Raw genomic sequence first — 22,383 nt, forward strand, 5'->3', positions numbered from 1 at the left:
AACATAAACTTAAGAGGTATATTTACTTCTCTAACCAACAATAGGCTAGCTAAGCTGTTTTGATCTTCCCTCGTCAATTGCATAATCAACAAATTAAAACAGTCTTCCTAAGGTTCATTTCAGTTAAAAACAATTTATCTTGCCAGGAAGGCTAGTGGCAAATCAATAAGTCTGCTATCTGACCAAGCAAAATGGATTGTTCATTAATAAAAATGAGTGAAATTTCTACTCCATTATATTCTCTGTGACTGATATTATTGCTAATATCCAGTGCATAAAATCATATTTGATTTTACAGAGCATCTGTCATAATTATGTGCCAAAGTGCTCTACAAAGTAATTGGCTGGTTGTAAGTAGTGTAGTGATTGTAAAGGAACAGGTGACATGCTTCACTCAGAGCTAGATGGACTTACACATAGCCTTGTACGAAGGATGGTTCATAAATAGCGGCACACCAGCCCTGGGATACACTGTGATTTGGAGACTGTTTGTTTGCAACATAATGTCTTTGGGGATGGTGCAGTTTACAGCCTGCTTTAGCAGCTGACTCAGCTGTGTTGGCCAGCTAATAGGAATGGAGCTAAAATTCCAGGCATTCCCTTGCTCAACTTTTGCCTCCCTATCTACCATCTCTGCTAATGCTTGTGCATGCTCAGTCCCAAATAGCCTGAGTAAGGGTGAAATTGGGAATCCTTAGTCCAAATCACAGTTCAGCCCTGCTGTGCTCATAAGGAGCTAACTCCTGCTCTTAGAGGTGTCCATAGCAAAACTGCCATTGATTTTAAATGTGTTCATGTTGTCATCTTCTGTTTGCCCAAATCCTATACTTCAAACACAAACACAATTCCCACTGACTCCATAATGGAGTTTGGTCCAAATGAAGACTACAGGACTTGGCCCTCTAGATATTATTTTGATTTGTACAAAAATTTTAGAAGAAGCTGCTCTGCCTCCTCCACAAGAGCTTCATAACCCTCATCAAGGGAGGGCATCTCTCCAACAAGGGTGGTAGATGGAGAATACGTACACTCCCTGCACCGGGAGCTTTTGCTCCCACATTCCAGGAAAATATACTGAGCAATCTACCTTTGCCCTTTGAAACATCGTGTACTCCAGATATTAAAGCACATCTCAGACCACAAGAGCCAAGTTCAGAGGTTGCTTTAGCCATCCAAATGTACCAGTGGAGTCTCTGGAAGTAGAAGGTAATGAGGGATGTTTAAAGGGGCTCAGCCCTCCCCATCTAACTGGGGAGCATGGGACCAGCCAGATTGGAAGTGCACTGAGCACTAGCTCCTTTTGTAGGCTGCCACTGGAACGTACTACGTATGTAGTAAAAACTCAAATTCTATATTCCCTGGACCACAACTAGTGATGGAAAGAATCTATCCACTTTAGCACACCGCTCAGAAAACGCCATTGCAAAGTGACACGAACAGCCAGTAAAAAACCACTTTTTGCTTTTACTGCAAAGTGAAGTCATGATGTATAAAACTGAACTTGGTGAGGCAATGAACACTGTTGATAGGCCTATTGTAGATCTTTTTTTCTTTTTTGTAAATTCCAGGAAGTCTGTCTTTATTACATTAAAACTTTAGAAAAATGATATTTCATGCTACCGTGTGGTGTTCAAGATACCAGTTGCTGAGATAATTGGTTTGCACAAGAATTAGAAGAGAACTTGCATGAGTTCCTAAATTAAAACTCTTCTCTCTTAAAGGAATGTTCTTCTGAGTTGTTCTTCAGGGAAACAAAAATTACAGGGAATTAATTAAGCATGAACTATTTACAGGGCACACTCCGGCAATATCCGGCTTTTACTGCTGGGAGAGTTACAATGTTGTAATTCTGGAAAGCTGATACATAGCACTATGGTCTGGTAAGAGCTACTTAAATAAATGATACATTTTATATTAACAATTTTCTTAAGAGTCTTGATAGGTGGAATACCATGTGCTTGAGTCGAAGATCTATGGTCTACCATGAAAATATTTTTCAGGGAATTGGGTGTAACTTTTGAAACACTGTAAGCATCTTTTTATGTATTATAAATGTTATGCTAGTTTCATAACATTTATAATACATTTTCAGTCAATTGCAAAAGAAGCAATAACTACATAGATTAGTAATCACCGTTCTGTTTTAAAAATTAAAATTTAAAAGCTTTCTATACTGTTGACAATTTACGTTATGTACAATTAGCTTTTGAAATGTGGAAAACAGGGACAGAACAGTTGCATGCATCCCTTCTGAGTTAAATGGAAACTTGCAAGTTCCATAGTCATAGCTTTGTGAGTGCTTTTACTTTCAGAGATCAAAACTGTAGAGTTGAAATACATGCCTTTTATTGTGGGCATTGACCTCTTGTAGTACCTCATAACTCCATGCCTGCAAATATTTTGCTCTGTAAGTTTTATGCAGCATGTCTTTGTTGTAGAAATATCACAAAAGCAGGACTGGAAGGCTGAAGTCTCATAAGATTCCTCTAAGGTTTCTAGTTGTTCCTAGGCTTGCTCTGGTTGTCCGTGAGATCAGGTTTTCTTGCTGCCCTTGGTTGCTTCCACATCTTAACATGGCCAAAGCCAGAAAATACAGCAAAGCAAAAAAATAAGTAAACCCAACTACTTTAAAACCCAAAGGTAGAGTTTGTTGGTCACTACAGGTAGTTGTTGTTCATTGTGTATTACAGTAGCATCTAGTAGTCTAAGCCAAGATTGGACCCCAACATGACAGACATTGTACAGGGAGTCCTCAGACTCACGATGCCCAACTTACATTGGACACCACTTATGACACTTTTCAATTGACTGCCCGTTTCACCCCTACAATGCTTGTTTCACCCTTATGACAAAAGCCAGCCTGGAGAACAGCGCACACATCACATGCTGAGCCTCAGCCAATCACTGATTTCACTCTTCAAGCTTTCTGATTGGCTGAGCCTGGGGCCAGGAGCCCAAAAAACCCACAAGCGGCAAAGCTACCCAACAACAAGCTACCCTAGCTGTGGAAGCCAATCAGACAAGTGACTGCAGGGGGCTCCCCTCCCTGCTCCATTCATTATAATGCAACCACAATGTTATTTATAAGCAACTCTGTAAAAAGCAAGAAATTCTGTGTAGTATGTTGCTGGCATTCTGAGCAGCCGCCTGTCTTGCTGCCTGCCTCCCTGGCTGTCTGCCCGCCCAGCCTGTGTTGCTGGCATTCTGTGAAGACTCCAGAGAAACCTGCAGCCCAGACTTCAGAGAAGCCCCCAGCCAAGAACCCTTAGAAAGTTCCGGAAAGTCAAAGCATATGTGATTTTATATGTTTGTTTGAATGCTGTTTACCAAATAAATACAATGATGTTGCTACATTAGTCATCTATAATTCATTTAGTACAAAAATCTGGGTTATTGTGGTGAAAATAGTGCATCAAGCCTTGGTTCAGGAACCAATCCCCCCTTTATATCATTGATTCCTATGGGAAAAGCTGTTTCGACTTACAATTCGTTCCTCAGAATTGCGTTGTATCATAAGTCTGAGGACTCCCTGTACACTCACACAGTAAAGCAGTTTGTGACCTAAAAAAGAGTACAATCTATGTTCCTGATCCAGCAAAGCACGTAAGCATGTGTTTAACTTTCAAACAGGTGAGTAATTGCTTCAGGGTTAAATAGATATGACCAGCAAAAGCTAAGGAGGAAGTCTTGGTTTTACAAATATGGAACTACACATACAATATTGTAAAATTTCTTCCATAAAAGGGTTTATAATTTTTACGTATCGTCTTTTTGGTTTGGTCTTTAAGAAGTTGCCATTGGTTATCTAAACAGACTCTTAAAAAACAAATACAGATGCAGATGAAGTTGACAGTCCCATGAAAGTTGTTTTTCTGTGATTAAATCATTTATGGGAGAATCTATGCATGTTTCCCTAAGATGTCTTTTCCTTGTTTTTCTAATTTTAATTGACCCATTAAAACATTATTAGCTGGAATAAATTCACTATCCGCTGCTAGGTTTACAGCCTGACTAAGCAGCACATCACTCAGACTTGGTTCATTCAAACTCTTGTTCCAATGAAGTTGGAGATTTACTAAAGTTCTTCCTTGTCACTTCTGCCCAGGCCAGAGGTGACACTTAATATTTAGGATGATTCTTCCTTATTTCTTTAAAGTTGACTGTTCTTTCCATAAGACAGTTGATCTAAAATGCCTACCCTCCATTTTGTTGCTCATATGGGCTTTTTAAAATGCCTGTTGTACTTATCAAGGATGCTAATTTCAGCTTTATGACCCATGCAAGATGTTTTGTGGGTTTTTTCACATTTTGTTCTATGCAATCCGTTTTTTGCTTTGGTTTAGTTTCACAGAGTATCTATACTTATAGTAGGCTTCTTATACGATTTTAACTTTCTTTCTTTCTGATATTAACCTCTCTAAAAATGTTAAGGGAAATTAGTTCTGTCCAGGGAGAATTTCTCATTCCTTGGTGGATCTTGTGTGGTTATAGTTACGGCATCATAAATGGCAAAGATAAATTGGAGCAGCTCTAGAAATCAATATACTATATTATTCTCAGCCAGACTCAACAGCTCTCAAAAATCTGTGGGTCCAGAGGCTGCAGGGTACTCTTTCCTCTGGCAGAAGCCTTCTGCTCCTTAGTGGCCAGGCCCAGAGTGCACCAAGTTCAAGAGAGACTTGCATTGTCCAGAATGATCTTTGCCTCAGGCCCTGTGTGCAAAGACTCACACTGTTCTGACAGTCTGAGGGGACAAAGCTCTTTGTAAACTTTCTTGCATCCAAGGCAATCTGCCTTATAATCATAGGATTGCAAGGTAGGTGAGGTAATATCTTTTATTGGACCGACTTCTACTGGTGAGAGAGAGAGAGAAGCCTTCGAGCCACACATTGTACTCGTAGGAAATACAAATGAGCATGCCGACACTGGACATAATGCTTTCTAGAGACTCTTAAATTACACTGAAATCAAAATTACATTTTTTTGACCGATTAGAATATTTTATACTAAAAATTTATTAAGTCATTGAAATGCAAAATGGAGCAAAATGCTGTATATTGTGACTTAAGATAAGGGCAGCACAAAATATGGCTGTTCATGCACAATCTTTGTTATCACGGTGTATGAGAAGAATGCTACAGTATTAAGTACGGTGGCAAAAACTATAGGTAAGGTAAAGAATAATCTACATTAATGTCTATTTATTTTTTTCTAGGCATCTCAATATTATTAAACACACCTCTGTACCTCCCGGGGTCACCCCTGCTATGACTGCTGTGGAGCACTGTCCAGAGGGTTCCTGCAACATTTTGTACCCGGGAGTGGTGGTGTGAGCTTCACAAACTTTCATCCAAACTGTGAAGCTCTTCTGATTACGTTGTGGCAAGTCCTCCTTCCTCCCCAAAGAAGAGAGCAAGAGTCATCCTCTACAGAGAAATTGTCACTGCTGCTGGGGGGGGGGGGGTAAGGGCATGTAAAAATTGATCAAGCCTAGATCAGTGGTTCATTCAGGATTGCCCTGACATTCTGTTCACATCTAAGGGAAAACGTCATCCTCCTTCCCAGCTCCCTTAGTGGCTTGCTTGATCATGATAGTGATCGAACTCTGCTAAATCTGTGATTGACAGTTAATGATAAAATATTGCAATGTTAAGTAGCGCCTATATTCAGCAGTGGATCAAATTAATGAGATGAGGCAGTGGTATGAGTGTGACAATAAATATCATACTATAAAATTAATGAGCTCCAAGTATAATATTTGGGCTAAAACAAGGACTCTGGCTGCACATAGGCTCATACCAGAACAGTATCATCTCCTTCAACTCTTAAGTACCCAAATGAAATGCCCTCAGCAAGGGCCTTCAGTGCTCCAGTCTTGACTTCTCATCACCTTTACATTCTACAGGACTTGTGGGGTCTTAACATTTAATTTAATGTCTGTAAAATGGCTCTCTAGGTACGGTGATTTTTCAGTGTGCACTATACTTTCCAGATGTGGGACATCCATTCTGCTTGCTGGTAATGGGGTTTTGCCTGGGGTTCCCACTGATCCCAATTCGAGTAGAGTGCAAAGCTACTTATTGGACCTGGTTCCAAAGCCTAAGGACTAGTCAACAGAAGTCTTTCCATTGACTTCAGTGAACTTTGGCTCAGTCCCTTGATGAACTAATGTCTACCCAGGTCCACATTCAAAGTGCCTAAGCCCTGATTTTGGCTCTTTGTTTGTAGTCTTTTCTGATCTGGGGGGTTCACCCCACAGTAGCCTAGAAAGGGTCAGTGAAGCTGGCAAAGGGCCAAATAACTGGATAGACCACAGCTGAGGGGCCTAAGTAATGCCTAAATGATGATGGAACTAGCTGTGAAGGAACAAGAGCGGCTACTGTAAAGCCAGGAAGCTGGTAACAAAAAGGGGCTACAGTGTGGGAGCCTGTAGCCACTCTCTGGACATTTCAGAGGGAAACAGCATGTATCGTGAGACTGTGATACCCCAGAAGGAGAGAATTACAGTGACCTGGCTGGAGGGCCAAGTCACGAAGAGATAACACCCTGAGTTGCAGAGAGGTGGAAGGGCATGCAGATGAGCAGTGGAAGGGGGCATTGGGCCTAGAAAGAGCTAATCCCTGGAGTGGCTAGGAGGAGGCATCCTAGTAGTGGACCTGTGACACCCTCTAAACATTTTTAACAACCAGGTTCATCTAAAGAATCAAAACCTGTCAGGGCTTTTAAAATTGTCAGACTGGTTTTGTTTTCATGAAAATAGCAGAATCCTCCATAGTGGTGACAGTACATTCTTTTTCGGTAATCCATTTATTATGCAGCTGCTGTAGGAGCAGCAGTGATCTGTGTGCTACGTCAGGTTTCAGAGAGGGAGCCGTGTTTAGCCTGTATCCGTAAAAAGAACAGGAGTACTTGTGGCACCTTAGAGACTAACCAATTTATTTGAGCATAAGCTTTCGTGGGCTACAGCCCACTTCATCGGATGCATAGAATGGAACATATAGTAAGAAGAGAGATATAAGAGAAGGTGGAATTTGCCATACACTCTGTAAGAGGCTAATTAATTAAGATGAGCTATTATCAGAAGGAGAAAAACTTTTGTAGTGATAATCAAGATGGCCTATTTAGACAGTTAAGAAGGTGTGAGGATACTTAACATGGGGAAATAGATTCAATATGTGTTATGACCCAGCCACTCCCAGTCTCTATTCATAACATACAGATCACTGCTGCTCCTACAACGCTCTGCCCCTTGATCTATGATCATTACAGTAGTTGTTGTCATTGTAGGGCACAGGTGATCTGTTGCAAACAAACCAAACAATCATAACCAGGTGAATATAACTAAAACCGTTACAAGTGACTAAACACCAGCTATAACATAAACACAAATGCAAACAATCACAATAATAATAATTGGGAATACAATAAAACCATCACCATCACAATAATTGGGTACATCAACAAACAAAATGAGGCCCAAGTCTGTTGCTGCAATAGCCATTAAACAATAAAAGTCACTGCGGTCTGGACCTCCTTAAGTACACACAACAAATAAGATTTGTAGGGGTACCACAGTTGTCATGTAAGGGTAAACTGATTTGGAAGATATGTAGTAACAGAGAACTTGGTGAAATTGCTGATACTTAAACTAACATTTAGTTGCTAAAATGTTGCACAATTCCCTATTACTAATAGTTGTTTTCAAGAGGTCAGTAGGGGTGGGGGTGAGGACAAATCCAAGACCTGAAAGATGGGGCCCATGAACTATCCTTCAGGACTTGGGGAAGTAGAACCTGGGTGCACAGAGGAAAGTGGAATCAACAATACAAGAAAATGTAACTAACAATACAAATGTATAAATAGAACTCAACAACAAAATGATTATTAGAGAACCTAATAAAAAATAAACCTGATGCATTGGGGACTAAAGTCTTTTGGACAGAGGTAGATGTGATTGATAATGTGGTTGGAGATGGGGAAAGTAGAGAGAGAAAAAGGCATTTACGCTGTCTAGTGTAGTTTTCCCTCTCTCTGGGCCCAATGCTAGCACAGGACACCCACCAGAGACAGACACAGAACATGGGACACAGAACATGCAACACTGAACACAGACTTTGTCGTGACTCTATAACCATGGTATTTCTGTAACTCTTCAGCTGGTACTAGCTCTCCAGATCTTCCGGTTCGGAGGCTGAAAGATAGAAGCCTAGAAACAAATTAGCACAGTGCTCCCACTGTGGCAGACCCTACTCGTTTGAGTTGTCCACGGTGTACCCCTTTTTCCTCTGGGGTTTTATCTATGCCACCTAGGGTTTTTGCTAACTCTATTGCTTGTGCAGGAGTCCACACAGTCTCTGCCACAGTGTGACTGGTGCTTGGGGCTGCTCCGCCTGCTGCAGGCACAGGCCCATAGTTTCGGACCACACTCCAGACCACCGCAACGTGGTGTCTGGGGTCCGGCCATCCAGATCTGGGGGATCCAGATCATACCAGATATCCCTGTCCCAATCATCGTATGGTCCCTCACCCCCCTGGACTTTCACCCCAATGGCAGTGACCCGGGCTGAATAAGCCCCCCCAGACCCTGTTCTCCCGGGTGGACCTCTCCAGGACGAGATCCTTCAGGCAGGTAACTGCCTGGCTCAGAGTGGTGTTCTCTACTTCCACCCGCTCCCGCTCCTCCTCTGCTGCCACCACCTGTACTGCGGCTACAGAGAGGGAAGACGCCTGAGCACTAGCAGTCAGAGCCTGCGCCTTCCACATATTCCGTTCCTTCTCCAGCTCATTACATCGGTCCTTGAGTGGATCTATTTCAGTGGCGAGCTGACTCTTTGCAGCTTGTCATTGCCAGCCTGCTGCACAATCCAGTACCGCCTTATTGGGACCATATATAAGTACATATTTATCCGACATGAGCAGCAGTTCAGGAATTGTACTCCCAGGTGGAACCACCACTGGCATCCAGGGGTCTGCCCCCTCTCTTTTGGAGCCATTCTAACAACACCCCGGGCAGCGCCGCCGCTCCCCTAGGCGGTGTGTTTTCTCGCTTGGGCTGCTTCGCCTTTTTCTTCCCCTTGGCCCACAGTGGCATACTTAACAGCGGCGTCCTTTTCTCACTGCAGTGGGTTGCTAGCCTGCCACTTTTTCACACAGGCTCAAGCTGGACCGCTCAAGAAGGTATTAGGGGCCACCAGGGAATTTACACCTAATTCTCTCCCTTGCCCTACACCGGTACACAACAGTGGCATCCTTTTTTCCTTGCAGTGGGTTGCTAGCCTACCACTTTTTCACGCAGGCTCGAGCTGGACCCACTCAAGAGACCACCTGGGGGGCAACAGGGGATCCCTACTCTTGGGTCAAATCCTCCACTAAGCTGCCTGCATTCTCCACCTGTTATGTTACCTGAATTGGGCCAGCTAGTAAGCTTAGGGAGGACTAATGACACACTAGAGTTTGGCAGAAAGCAGCACATTTATTATACTGATGGCTAAGCTCACAAGAAGGTGGGGCGTGGGGGGAAGCCACTTCACAAGTATTCAAAGAGGGAGAGGAGACAAAAGTGGTGGGAAGTGTAACAGGCCTTTTGAGCATACAGGTTATACAGAGCATACAGATCACTGCTGCTCTGACAACAGCGGCTTTTTGCATGCTCTGATAATGGTCATAATTTTACATGGGAACTATGGATTCTAGCTACCACAGTATTGTGCAAGTGACATGGGTCATCAATGCCACATCATTTGAGTATAATACTAAAATGTAACTCATTACCACTTTTTTAATATTTGAAAAATAGTCATGTGGCATGTACAAGATCAGTTGTTATGACACATTACAGCACAAATCAGTGTTTGACCTTTTATAAAATAATTTTATGCTATACACTGTTTTTATAGGGTTTAATATAGTATCACAGGCTTTAAATCACAAGAGGCTATGAAACTTTGTAAAGAAGATTATAAACCCAGCAGACATTATTAATTTTACACATGCTGGTGGAATATAAAGGATTTCTGAAATCATGAAGCAAAGAAACGGCATCAGAGTAGGTGTAGACTTTATTGAAATGTGGCTATTAAGTTATTTATTATTTAAAAGAACAGATTCCATAATACTATTTCACAATAAGGATGTCAGAATGGTTGCTTGTAAACTGGCTGAGTATTAGACACTTGATTATTATTTCTCAGTCAAACTAAATTCAGATAGGGGAAGTCTTGGCACTCACTTTCTGCTAATGCTTGATTTTCTGGTAGAGAAAGGAGTTAAGAGCAAAAATTCCAGGCTTCCACATAGTCTGCATAAAAGTTTCTAAGAAACACAAATACCTTATAACTTAGGTTGATAAAAAGTTTCACTGAAAGCAGGATGGAGGTTTTGTGTTAATTTTTCCTGCATTTCAACCCTGCAATATTGTGGACTAAAGAACTTGATGTCATTGTAGAGCACCTTGAGTGCATTTTTATTATAAATTTGGGGGAAATAACATTTTTGAAAATTTCTCATGAAAAATAACTGATATTTTTGTTCTTTTTTACCTGTTCTGTTACCAACCTTTGAAGGGAGTAGTAATTTAAATCCCTATAACATCAGTTTGAGGTTAATCCTAATTCATGTTATGTGGCCAAGAGAGAAGCAAACTTCTGATATTAACAATATTGGCCTCAATTATTCAAAATTAATGCAAGTCTCAGATTCTTTCATGCCCCCTTGCAGACATCATGAAGAGGAGGCTAGCGGGGCAAAGGTTTCTCAAGGCAATGGGGCACAAATCTTTCATTAAAAATGAAATGCTGTATGGATCGTTGCTTTTTTACAAAATATGTTCCAGTGCTAGAAGGGGTTGTGTATAATTGACTAGAAATGGCTGAGGAAGTGGTTTCAAATAGCTCCTGCTCATGCTTGGTAACGTTTTTGAACCTTGTTTACTTAATGAAATCTAAAAGAATAATCTGGGCACATTCTTAAATATGAGCCCTCCAAAGAGGTAGTGGTGTGGGAGAGAAAGTAGTTGGAACTCTGTTGCTTCTGAATGAATGCCTCAGGACAGTACTAATGTGCCACATTTAGGAAGAGGGATGGTGCTGAAATTCTGAACGTGGTCATTAAGGATCCCATGGCACTCATTAAGGGTGTGAATTCCAGAGACCATCTATCCAGGTGTTCACTAGGTACTTATATCTGGTCTACCTAAATTAACCTGGCAGTTGCAATTTGTTTAGGGGTTCTCCAGCACTTGTCCTAACCTAGCATAACTGTTCGCTGTTAAGCTGCTGCACTCCACTGCAGAGGAGGGGCCTTGTGAAAGAATAGTTTAAGTGGTGATTGCAGCCTGAGATTTTTAGATGGAAGTAGTTATGTATGTGAGCCATATTATCTAAAGCTTTGTTTTGTATTCTTACCTTCTACATTTAAGGCCACCTGGCTTCATTTTAAGATTGTATTATTATGATTCAGTGGAGCTCATAAACAATTATGTATGATATAGTCCACTGATAATTCCCAGATTGATAGGACTTTGATGCAGAAAGAGAATAGGTTGACAAGACAGTACTTACACAAATCATACATTTTGAGTAAAACCTATGGATTACTTTGCATGGATGGCATTAGTCCTTTATTCACTATTTCAGTACGAGACTGTTTATGTAAGCGGAAAACCTTGCTCAGAACAATGGAATCTTAAATACACAATTTCTTACAACCATGTATAGTTCTAATGTATGACTTGTTAGGAATTGCAGAACACATTCCCTTGAGTCTAGGAACACAACATTCATAATTAGCTAGTAAAACAGACAAATTATTTTTACTCATGAGATATTATGTGCTTGAGTGTAAATGCAAAACTCAGCAAGTAAGAGTCAGTAACAGACAGGAAACTACTTTCAGTCTTAATCAAATGTATTTGCTTTTTGTTTGCTGCCGAGGAGCCTCTCAGGTATACCTTTTCCTCCTGCAGTGCAACAGTGACCATTTTTCAGTAAGAACAAATTAAATTGAATACAACCATAGCTGCATCAATCAAGCATCTCTGTAACACTGTCACTTTTTAACTTGACCCCTTTATAGGCAGTAGACAATTCAGATTATCCAAGCATACATGTTAACCATTCAGTGTCAGCTGAAATCAGCCAGGGGACTTTGGCCAGCTCTCGACTTCCGGTTATTATCTTTGAGTTTCTACTGATATTTTCAGGATTACATACTTGGGACTTGGTTCAATTTAAAACTGTGTCTGATGTCTTGCTTCTGGAGGATGTTGCTTACTTCTAGAAAGTATTTTCTGAAGAGAACTGGTTGTGTGATAATTATTTTGGGCTGCTATGATTACTTATGCTTTCTGCCTTTCAAAGGCCAGAGTCCTAGACCACAATTTTCAAAAGTGACTACTGACTTTTGCTATCTAAATTTTGGATGCTCAAAAGATCACTTAAAAGGGCCTGGTTTTCAGAAAGTACTGAACAGCTACCATCTGAAAAGCAGTCTCCTTTAAAGTGTCCGAAGTTAGGCATTGTTAATTTTTTAAAATCTTAGGCATGGATTTTGTTTGTGTTTCTAGATATCCGTTGAACTCCAAGGTATGGTGTTGGGAGAGAGGTGGTTGGAAATCCCCCAGACAAACAAGATTCTTAATGCCTACCAAAGTAAAGCCACCACAAACAGCAAGGGAGAAAATTGTGTAAACACAAGAGTGTATCCTTTTATCATCTTTGATCCAAATGTTGCAACATTTCTCTAATCCAGGGAATGTATATGAGTAGTTAAGGTAGTTGAATAACAAACTACTTTGTGAATATTTTTGTAAATAAACATAGTGAGCTTGTTTCCCATTGGCGGGGGGGAATCATGATTCTGGAAAAATTCCTGAATTTAATACAAATGATTATTTGTCCCAGAAATGCACTATTTCTGTTTAAGAAGCAGACATTGTCTCATGTGACTTGCTGTTTGTGTTACGATTCACTAGTAAAGATTTCCATGTCTGACACAAGAAGAAACAGCCTCAGTCACATGATCGAGCTCAGGGAGAAAGTCAATACCCCTATCACTGACTCCATAGGCTACTACTACACCACAAACCATAGGCTGAACATTCTTAGTACAAACTTTCTGGTGAGTACTAAGGAATAATGAATGCACGGAGAGAAATCAGTACTGGTTTGCAAACGAGTCATGCTTGGGAAAAAAAGGCAAAAATTGTCATTTTGCCATTAATGCTCAACTCAAGGGCTCCATCCATCTCCCAGTGAAGTTAGTGGAGGAAAAACCGCTTAGACTTCAGTGGCTTTTGTTTATGGCCCGTAGTTGATATGTTCAATATCACAGCACATGCATTCAACCACCGTGTACCTGAAGCATGAAGAAGCAGTCAAATGACTCACATGGTGCTTCTGACTGTATTTTGGATCTGGCTCTCTTTCCCAGTTAAAAATATAAAATTGCATAAATATATATATATATTACATCTCTATTCTTTTGATGTAATGGTTTGTCTTCATTTTTCTCCTGCTGAGCACTATTCTTAGAAAATGTTTTCAAATATTTGATGTGAACTGTGGATGGTAGAGTATTTTTTTTATTAGTGGCTAGTATAGTTGATAGCTTGTTTGAATGGCTGGGGAGGGGGAGGGTTGCTTCATTAGAGCCATCAAGATGTACATCTCTCTGGCATATGGTATCCTGTCATCTTAATAAATACTTCCATTTAATGACCACAAGCAAACCTTTGCTGATCTCTGAAAAGAAATAAATAGGGATGCTCACTCAAGTATGCCCAAAGCATATCCCCATCAAACTGTCACGATGTAATTGAAATGGGAGGACTGGGTACTTAGTCTGCTATGACCCTTTCAGTACATATTTCCACTTTGAAATGTGTGTTCTTGCTTTTTTTCCCTGAGTTGATTTATTATAATTCATTGAGTACACCCCAGGAAGCAAATGGTGACAGTCATCAGCCTTACAGTATACAGTGTCAATGAGGCTTCTATGTGTTATCTACTAGAATTCCTTCTGGAAAGTCTAAGTTTCACGCAGGGAAAAATCAGAAACAAAGATTCCTATGACAAAAAACACACTTGTGAGCTTCAGTTACAATACAGTGGTTATATTTCTGGAACTCTTGCAAGGATGCATCTAGTACAGTCAGCTAGTGTGTCAAACATGTGCAACAGGAATATAAAGATTAAATTACTGTAGCTCCATCTACAGCATGGTGTTGGAGGGCAGAGTGATGGTACTAGAAGAGCCCAAGGCAAGGGAGGGAAAGGGGATCATAGTGCTTGATGCGTACAGTGGTTATAGACTTTCTCACACATTAGCTGCAAGCAGGAATGTGGGATTATGATGAGGTGTCCACCCCACATGAGCCCTGTGCAGGTTTATGAGTGCCTGGAGGGCCAACTAATCTTAGATGCTACACTTAGAGGGAAGCCAGGGGTTGATCAACACTAATTGCAGATGAAGACCAGCTGTGGGAAGAGCTGGACTAGGAGTATAAAACCAGGAATTGAACACAGGAAGCAAGTCTGCAATCACTCATTAGAAGGAAAGGGAGTTAGCCAGGAACAAGGAGGAATCCAGGAGAAGAGTAAGCCCTAGGGTCCTGTGCTGGACTAGGGAGTCTGGCAAAAGGCCTAGAGGGGTGAAATATTATGGGGAGCTGAGGAATCTCTAGTGGTAAATCTAGAGCTAGAGAGGTGGGGTAGGAAAGAGCCTAGGGAAACAGAACCAAAGTCTGAGACTGAGCAGACCTAGGTTGCTAGTCATGGTGTCCCTAGGCTCGAACTTAGAGTAGTTGGGTCCTAGTAGCTGGAGTCCTCTACCAGCCGCTGAGAAAGTGGTACGGGATGTAGAGTTGGAACAGAAGATTGCCTGAGATGACATTCTAACAGCTTGTCCAATGGGACTTTCTTACCCTAGAATGTGGGACTGTTTTGTGACCTGGCTAGAGGGCCAAGTCATGAAGAGAGAGTACCCTGAGTCACGGGGGGAGAGAGGAACCACAGCATGAGTGACTGACAGACGGGGGCCCAAGATGGGGTGAAAGCTAATTCTCAGATCCAGCTGCGAGGAAGCATGTCTATGGTGAGTAGGCCCTTTTACAGGGATTAATCAGTATGAATTCATGAAACCATGAATTGATTATGGGCATTATGTCAATCTTTTTTTTTCCCCAAGGCAGAAATTATCACTAACTAGAATTAATGTTTATCTACTGCTTTTGAATATGCAGATGCAAAATGCATATTGAAAAGTATTGCTTTTTAAACAAAGAGAATTTTATCAAAATAGATGATCCAAAAATGAGTGCAAGTGAGATAAAGCCCTGCAAAACATGAACAGACACTTGTCTATCAGGTGTTTCTATGCGTAGAGCTTTAATATGCCATGATGGTTGTGCACTATTGCTGGGAATGCAGGCAGAGACCTCTACTGTACCTGGCACTGGGGACAGCCCCTCTCTGTTGTATATGGGCGAAATTCTTAACCCTTCCTGTTCAAGTAAAAGGACAAAAACGAAAACACTTTGTAAAAGGACTTGGAATGGATGAACCATACAGTGACCAAATTCATTAACACCTGATACCTTTCTTTGCATGGTCCTGAAGGCAGCTATGGAGGAAAACTAGGAGTTTTTTAGTAGCTTCTATGTATGACTCGTTGTAGACATCCTTGGTTGTCCATAGGCTTATGAGTGGACTAGTTTTGATAGCACCCCTATTTCTCTGCTGGGTTATTTACTGCCATGTTTGTTGTTACTGCTTTCATGCCTGCTTGTGGGATTTGTGCTGCATATCACTGGAGTAGCTGCCCCTGACTTTGGAGAATGGGAATACAACCTCACTTACTTCCAGTCACTCAAACTCTAATATTAATGAATGGTGCCTGGGACTGGGATGGAAGGTAGCGATTTTACTTCCTGTTTTCTTTTTACTCCAGCTGGCCCTGTGGCAGAACCATCAATGCCCAGACTGAAAACTGCACATTTATAGAGCCTTCTGTGCCTTTAGCAGTGTACACTGCAGGTAAATGAGATGCTATAAACCAACTCAAACCCTCTGAGAGAATAATGCATTGGAGTGGTAAAGCTCTAGAAGTACTTTACACAGCTTTCTGTGAAACATGATCCACATACCAGGTGCTTGCAAAACAATCAAACAGAAAAAAGGCCAGGCAAACCAAAATAGCATATTGTCTGTAATCTTTAAATAGCTTATTATCCATAGTAAGTGTGGAAAATAAACTGGCAGAGGGAATTTCCTGGGAATTAGTGACCAGTACGGTTAATAGTGCTTTACTCTGCCTTGGACCATCAACTCCTCATAGTTAGTTATTAATCTTAGGATATGATGCACACCTCAGTCTGTAGTTTTAGGATTGTGAAATATGATCTTTTTAAAAGAACAAAAATACACAATTCTCATTGAAGTCAAAAGAAATGCTCCCATTGACATCAGTGGGGTCTAGTTTAGACCCCCAATAAGTTAAAAATGTTTGTGCAATAGTATGGTTCTTCATTTGTGCAAAGAGCAGCTATAGCAACAGTATTGGTAGCAATCATCACCAATATACATCAATTGTGACTTGGCAGGATTGCCTGTATTTAGAGAGAGGAGTAGGATAAGCAGTCACCATTCCCCTTGAGTGTTTGTCCTCTATGCTAATACTCCCAGTAAAGGAGACTTGTAAAGGTGGCTTTTGTGATATGAATGAAAATAGCCCACCAACCTAATACACATAGGCAAGATATCACTTCTTGGGATATTATGGTCTTTCTATTAATCATGTGACTTGCACTTGAAAACAGAGCTTTACGAAAACTGAAAATGTCTTGATAAAGATCTAATGTTTTGTATGGTGAAAAAAAATCTAATGAAATGAAAAATGCTGACCAGTGCTACTTGAGGAGAATGAAGATTTTTCATGTTTTGAATACTTGAATACAATTTTTTGTGCAAATTTGTATTTCGAGGCCTTGACTAAAGGCAAAGGACTAAAGTAGGTGCTTAATTTAAGCCGGGCAAGAATTGGGGAAGAGTAGAGAAGGATTCCTTTGAGGTGACATTTACAAAATATTAACTCTGGTATGCTGAAGAGAGAGAAAATGCCTTTCAGTGTTCCTTTCTACAATGCAATGAGCATGTATTAGAAGAAAATATTCCCTGATGTTAATCATGCTACTTGTTTTCAAAGGTAAAGTGATATTGTATTTCTAATTGTATATCCAATTCCTGTCCAAATATATCTGCACCACCTGTTTACTTGAAGTAGAGTTTGTATTACAAGGATGTGATGCTACATCCTTCATATTCTTCATAAAAATATTATTGTTATGCCATATTCATATATTTGAGATGTTTTATGCAAGGTGGGACATGTGAGGTATCATTGGAAAGGTTATGATATGCTGAATGTGTTTATCTAATATGTATGTATCATTTCTGTATCTGAAGTTAGGAATATTGACTATGTAACAATTACAACTATGTGTGTACTTGGGGGAACACCCACCAGACAGTAGGCAATCAGCCTGGATGGGCCATTAGTATCTTTAAAGTTCTATTGTTCTTTCTTAATCTCCCACCTTCCTGAGAAGCTTCCTAGGATGCTGCTTTGACACTACAAGGTCATGTGATGTCACCTGGTACAGAGTACCACCTTGGACACTGCTGGTATGTTTTCAGTGGAAATAAAGGATTCCTGCCTTATGTAAATCCTATTTAAGGCTGGGAAGTGAGTCAATCAGGGCTCTTCTCCATTGCTTCCCAGTCGAAGAAGGAAGACTGCTGAAAACACACAAAGGAACTAAGCTGGGGAAAGGCAAGGGCTGAGTCCAGGCTGAGACAGGGGTCTAGCCTGTAAAGAGAAATAACTAGAACTCTGAGCTGCAGAAACTCTGCAACCTGCCTAAAATGACATTTATGGTGAGAAATTATTATTTGTAACCTGTTTCTTTCGTGCAATAAGCTTAGTTTGTGTGTTTTGTTTTATTTGCTCAGTAATCTGCTTTGTTCTGTTTGCCATTCCTTATAATCACTTAAAATTTACCTTTTATAGTGAATACACTTATTTTTTTTGTTTATTCCAAAACCCAGTTTGTGCAATTCGTATCTGGGGGGCAAAAAGCTGTGCATATCTCCCTCCATATTGAGGGAGGGGGCAATTTTATGAGCTTGCACTGTACAGATTGCTCAATACAGCATAAGACAATATTATTTTGGGTTTACACCCCAAAGGAGGTGTGCATGTGAGTGCTGGGTAAATCCCCAAGCTCAATCCTCCCCCACACAGCTGATTTCAGTCTGTGTCTGCAGCTGGGTGTAGCCTTACCTCTGTGTGTGTGCGTGCTAGAAAAGGCTTGAGGGCCTGGCACAGCAAGGACCGGGGGAGGAAGCCCAGGCTGGTGGAACTGGGAGGCTCAGTGGGACCACAGCATATCCTTTTGTACCCTGAAAGGGGAGATCCAAGCTGTCACAGTGGTGCAGCAAGCAGGGTGATCTGCACAGCTTGATGCTCTGAGACACTGGTTATGATTTTAAGTGAATTTTAAGTGTGCTGGCTAGAGAACAGACAAAGTGGTAACTGGTTTGTTATTTTCTGTTCGCTTATTTCGGGAAAGGGAAGTAAGTGTAAGCAAGTTTTGCCTGTTAAGGAGTAGAGCGTCCCTTTTTTCCCTGACATCAATTTCCTTTTAAGAGTCGGGTAACCATCTTTGATGTTGAGAAGTGGAATGGATGATTTATATTTCAGCCTTATTTACAGTAGATGGACTATGTGTTTAATGACAATTGTATGGAAATTTCCCAGATGAATATTTATGAATGTGAAATATGAGTTCAGTGCTTCCGGCTGTGTGTATTGCCACAAACATTTCTTTGAACGGCTGTATTGAATTTTGTCAGACTCAGCACAATTGAGAAATCTTTCAGGGAACTACCAAACTGCTGCTTCTGTGTGTGTATATATATGTCCCTTTGGTATCTTATAATAAAGACTTGAATACGTACTGTTTTACTGGCAGTAAAGCCAGCAATAATGTCTTAGTAGAATCAGAAAAAATAACTAAGCACCCTAAATGTCTGAAATAAAGAGATAATTGAAATTACTTTGTGTTTAGGCCTCAGCAGTTTCCTGCTTTATAATATCTCAGGTGATCATTTATACTTAATGAAATGCAATGAAATGAGTATATTATTGATTTAGAATGTAAAAGTTTGGTTTGAGTCTACCGTAGGTCTCATTGATACATAGAACATTTATGAAAGAAACAAATTGTTTAAATTGCATCTTATTATATTCAGTGAAAAATCAATAACTCACTTGCATAGGCCCATCTTTCAAGCTTTGAAAACAAATTTGACGGGCATGTTGTATTAAAAAATAAAAAGCCAATTTGTAGTCTGAAAGTTGCTTGTCTAGAAGTCAAGTCCAGTGGTGGGTGTAGCCAGTATTACCACCTCCAAGTGTTCAAAAATCACATCAGCCCTCTCCCAAATTATGAGATTTTTTTAAAATAACTTTTGAGATCCCTTCATTTGTCTTCTCGTGCAGTCTTTGTGGGTATGTCTACACAACAGGTCGGAAGTATGATTCCTAGCTTGGGTAGACATGGAGTGCTATTTCAACATGCTTAAACCTGGCAGTGTGACTGCAGCAGCATGGGCAGTGGCTCCAGTATGTATCTAAGGAGTCACACAGGATTGTACATGGTTGTAGTGTATAAAGTGCAGAGTCACCCTGACTTCTAAGACTAATTATGCCCTCAGGTATCTTTGTGTAACACACTTGGAATGCAGAGGGAGTTGCTCACACATCCATGGGGAGAATTTCGTCAGTTACACTAATTAACTTCTGGGTCTACTGGTGCACACATAGTTTTCTGGTACCATGGGCTTCAACACTAAGAGTCTCATTCCATTTCTCTACCCTTTACGAGTAATGGAAGTCTGCATTTAAAATTATTAATGTACATCTCTCAGAGGGTACACTCGTCAATGCATAGAAATTCTCCATTAGCCTTATTTCTGGGCAACCTTAAAAGGGGAGAGTGGATTTCTAGTTATTTATAGTAAGGGGTTGGGGGTGTGTGTGTTTTTGTTGGCCCTTTGGAAATATACTTACTAAGGACCTGAAGTGTCCTAAAAATGACAAATTAGCAACTGAGATGCATAGTTTTCAACACCAAAGGGCCTGCTGCGTTTTATGCAACATTTTGGAGTGAGTCACATGGACTTGCGGGGCTCACGCTCGTGTTCTAAAAATAGGTGTATAGACCATACTTTGAAGTTGAAACTCTGGCCCTGAAGTCTGGGAAAGGGGATGGGCTTCATAGCCTGAGCTCCAGCTTCAAAGTGTTGTCTCTACAGCTAGTTTTAAAGCACCAGTGTGAGCCCCACAAACCCATATGTTTACCCAGCCTGGAAAGCTTGCTCCTGCTCACTCCAAAAGTTTACAGTCTAACCATTTTCATTTTTCAGAGTAATGGAACAAAGGGAAATAGTACAGAGCCCTTCAGCAAAAACTCCTAACAGCTGAGAGCTCAAGAGCGGGAGAAGGTGGGTGGGCTGAACATTTACAGTTGAGAACTTACATTGAGGCTCTGTAAACACAAAGTAAGGGAATCACAATTTAGGTTATGTGATGTCTGCTGCCTCTGCAAAATATTAATTGTTCTATTAGCTTCAACATTGGCTTTCCAAATTATTTGCCCAGTTTCTACTGAACTGTGGAACCATCCCTGTAATAACACGTATTATTAGATCCTATGATCCCCATCTTTGTTATGGTATTGCTAGTTTGATTCCAGTTCACTTCAATTCTGTTGGAATGTACATGATTCTCACAGAAGTTGTTTGAGGCATGTACATTAGTTTCCATGGAGATTCAAGACTTCATTAAGGTACATTAGTACACATAGGAACACACTTGAACACTGCTGGTATGCTGAAAAGAATTATAGCTATATGTGATTCTTTTGGTTCATGACTTCTATTTATTTTATATAGTACGATTACTAAAGAATCTGAAGGTGGTTGTATGAAACAATCAATTTGCTGTTTACATTGAACTGCAATGAGGTTGAATATTTGGAAAGTTAAACATTATATGTTAATTCCCAGAAGGGAGGTGGAGGAAATAAGCCAAATATCTGCTCATCTCTATAAGCTGGAGTTTATCAATTTGAATTAAGTATAGTGTTTGGCCTTTAAAACCAGCATTTTGTCTGAACAACCAATTTCCTTTCCACCTCTTCAACTTTTTTCTGAATAGCGGATTCTTTTATCCACCTGTGGTTCCCCACGTTTCTCCCCCTCGCCCCAAGGTAGCTGATGTGTCATATTGCAATGAGTCATTTTGGGGTTTTGTTAGTGTTAAGGAATTATAGCCCACAATATGACAGCTTGGCTGAGCAGTGGGAAGAAAGGTACTAAAATTCTTGACTTGAAGATTACAGGCAATAGTTGCTAGAGATTTTCCCCACTCTTGAATTTAGTTCAACTGGGATAATAATTTAGAGGAGAGTCAGGTATTCCAGTATACTGGTCAAACCACCTTTGCAATTAAAGTTGGGTGGGGGGAGGAAGGGTGTGCATGCAATTCATCAGCTTCGTCAATTCAGACAAAGGACCCCACTGCTTCTTATGCAGTGAGGGCCTCGTCTTGAAAGCACAGTCAAGCAATGCTATAAATTGTTGATTTTTGGAAGGAGGAACTTTATATGTAAACTCTTCTGTAGCAGGGATGATTTAATTCTCCTTCTGCTTAACTTTGGAGGGGAAAAAATTTACACAACTGGCTACCAACAAGTGCAAGCACATCATGGCTGATAGGAGAAAATATTACATTTGTGTGTGGATGTGACATTTAACCAGTACTGAATTTGTGTCTGAATTCAGCCTCTCTGAAGGTACTTGGGATCACTCAGAAAGGAACCTTAAAAATCACATTTCTGATAGTTACACATTTGAGTATCAAATTTGACTTGAATAGGAAATTTTGCCTGAGCAGCCATTGCAGAACAGTACCCAAAATATATAAACAGAATGGCAACTTTCTCTTACAGGTAGTGGAATATGTATAGTGGAATTGGAGGGGAATAACAAACAAAACTGAAACATGCCATATACAAACAAGGCAATAAAAGATTAGCAACAGAACATACTGGTTAGATATAGAGGATTGGCTCATATAAATTTGGAGGTGATTGCATTATACTCAAGCAGGGAATAATTCACCACTTGGAGTTGAATGACTTTTGTAGTAGTTTGTCTATTAAAGGAAAATGTTTTCAGATGGAAAGGAGGGAAAGGATGATGGCTTTTTAGTAGAAACATGGGGATGGCACTTAGGTGGTATGACTTACTGGATCTGTCACGT

General features: G+C 40.5%; 1 long non-coding RNA gene across 1 annotated transcript in view; it reads left to right on the forward strand.

The window, feature by feature from the left end:
• LOC125642529 (uncharacterized) overlaps nt 1-19,398 on the forward strand; it is a 170,957-nt gene extending 151,559 nt beyond the window's left edge. The window contains exons 3-5 of the long non-coding RNA XR_007358431.2: nt 12,563-12,769; nt 14,926-15,090; nt 15,946-19,398. This is a non-coding gene — a long non-coding RNA (uncharacterized LOC125642529). The remainder of the gene's footprint in view (nt 1-12,562; nt 12,770-14,925; nt 15,091-15,945) is intronic.
• Nucleotides 19,399-22,383: the final 2,985 nt, after the last annotated feature.

The sequence above is a fragment of the Caretta caretta genome, chromosome 9 (assembly GCF_965140235.1).
Source record: "Caretta caretta isolate rCarCar2 chromosome 9, rCarCar1.hap1, whole genome shotgun sequence".
Classification (NCBI taxonomy): domain Eukaryota; kingdom Metazoa; phylum Chordata; order Testudines; family Cheloniidae; genus Caretta; species Caretta caretta.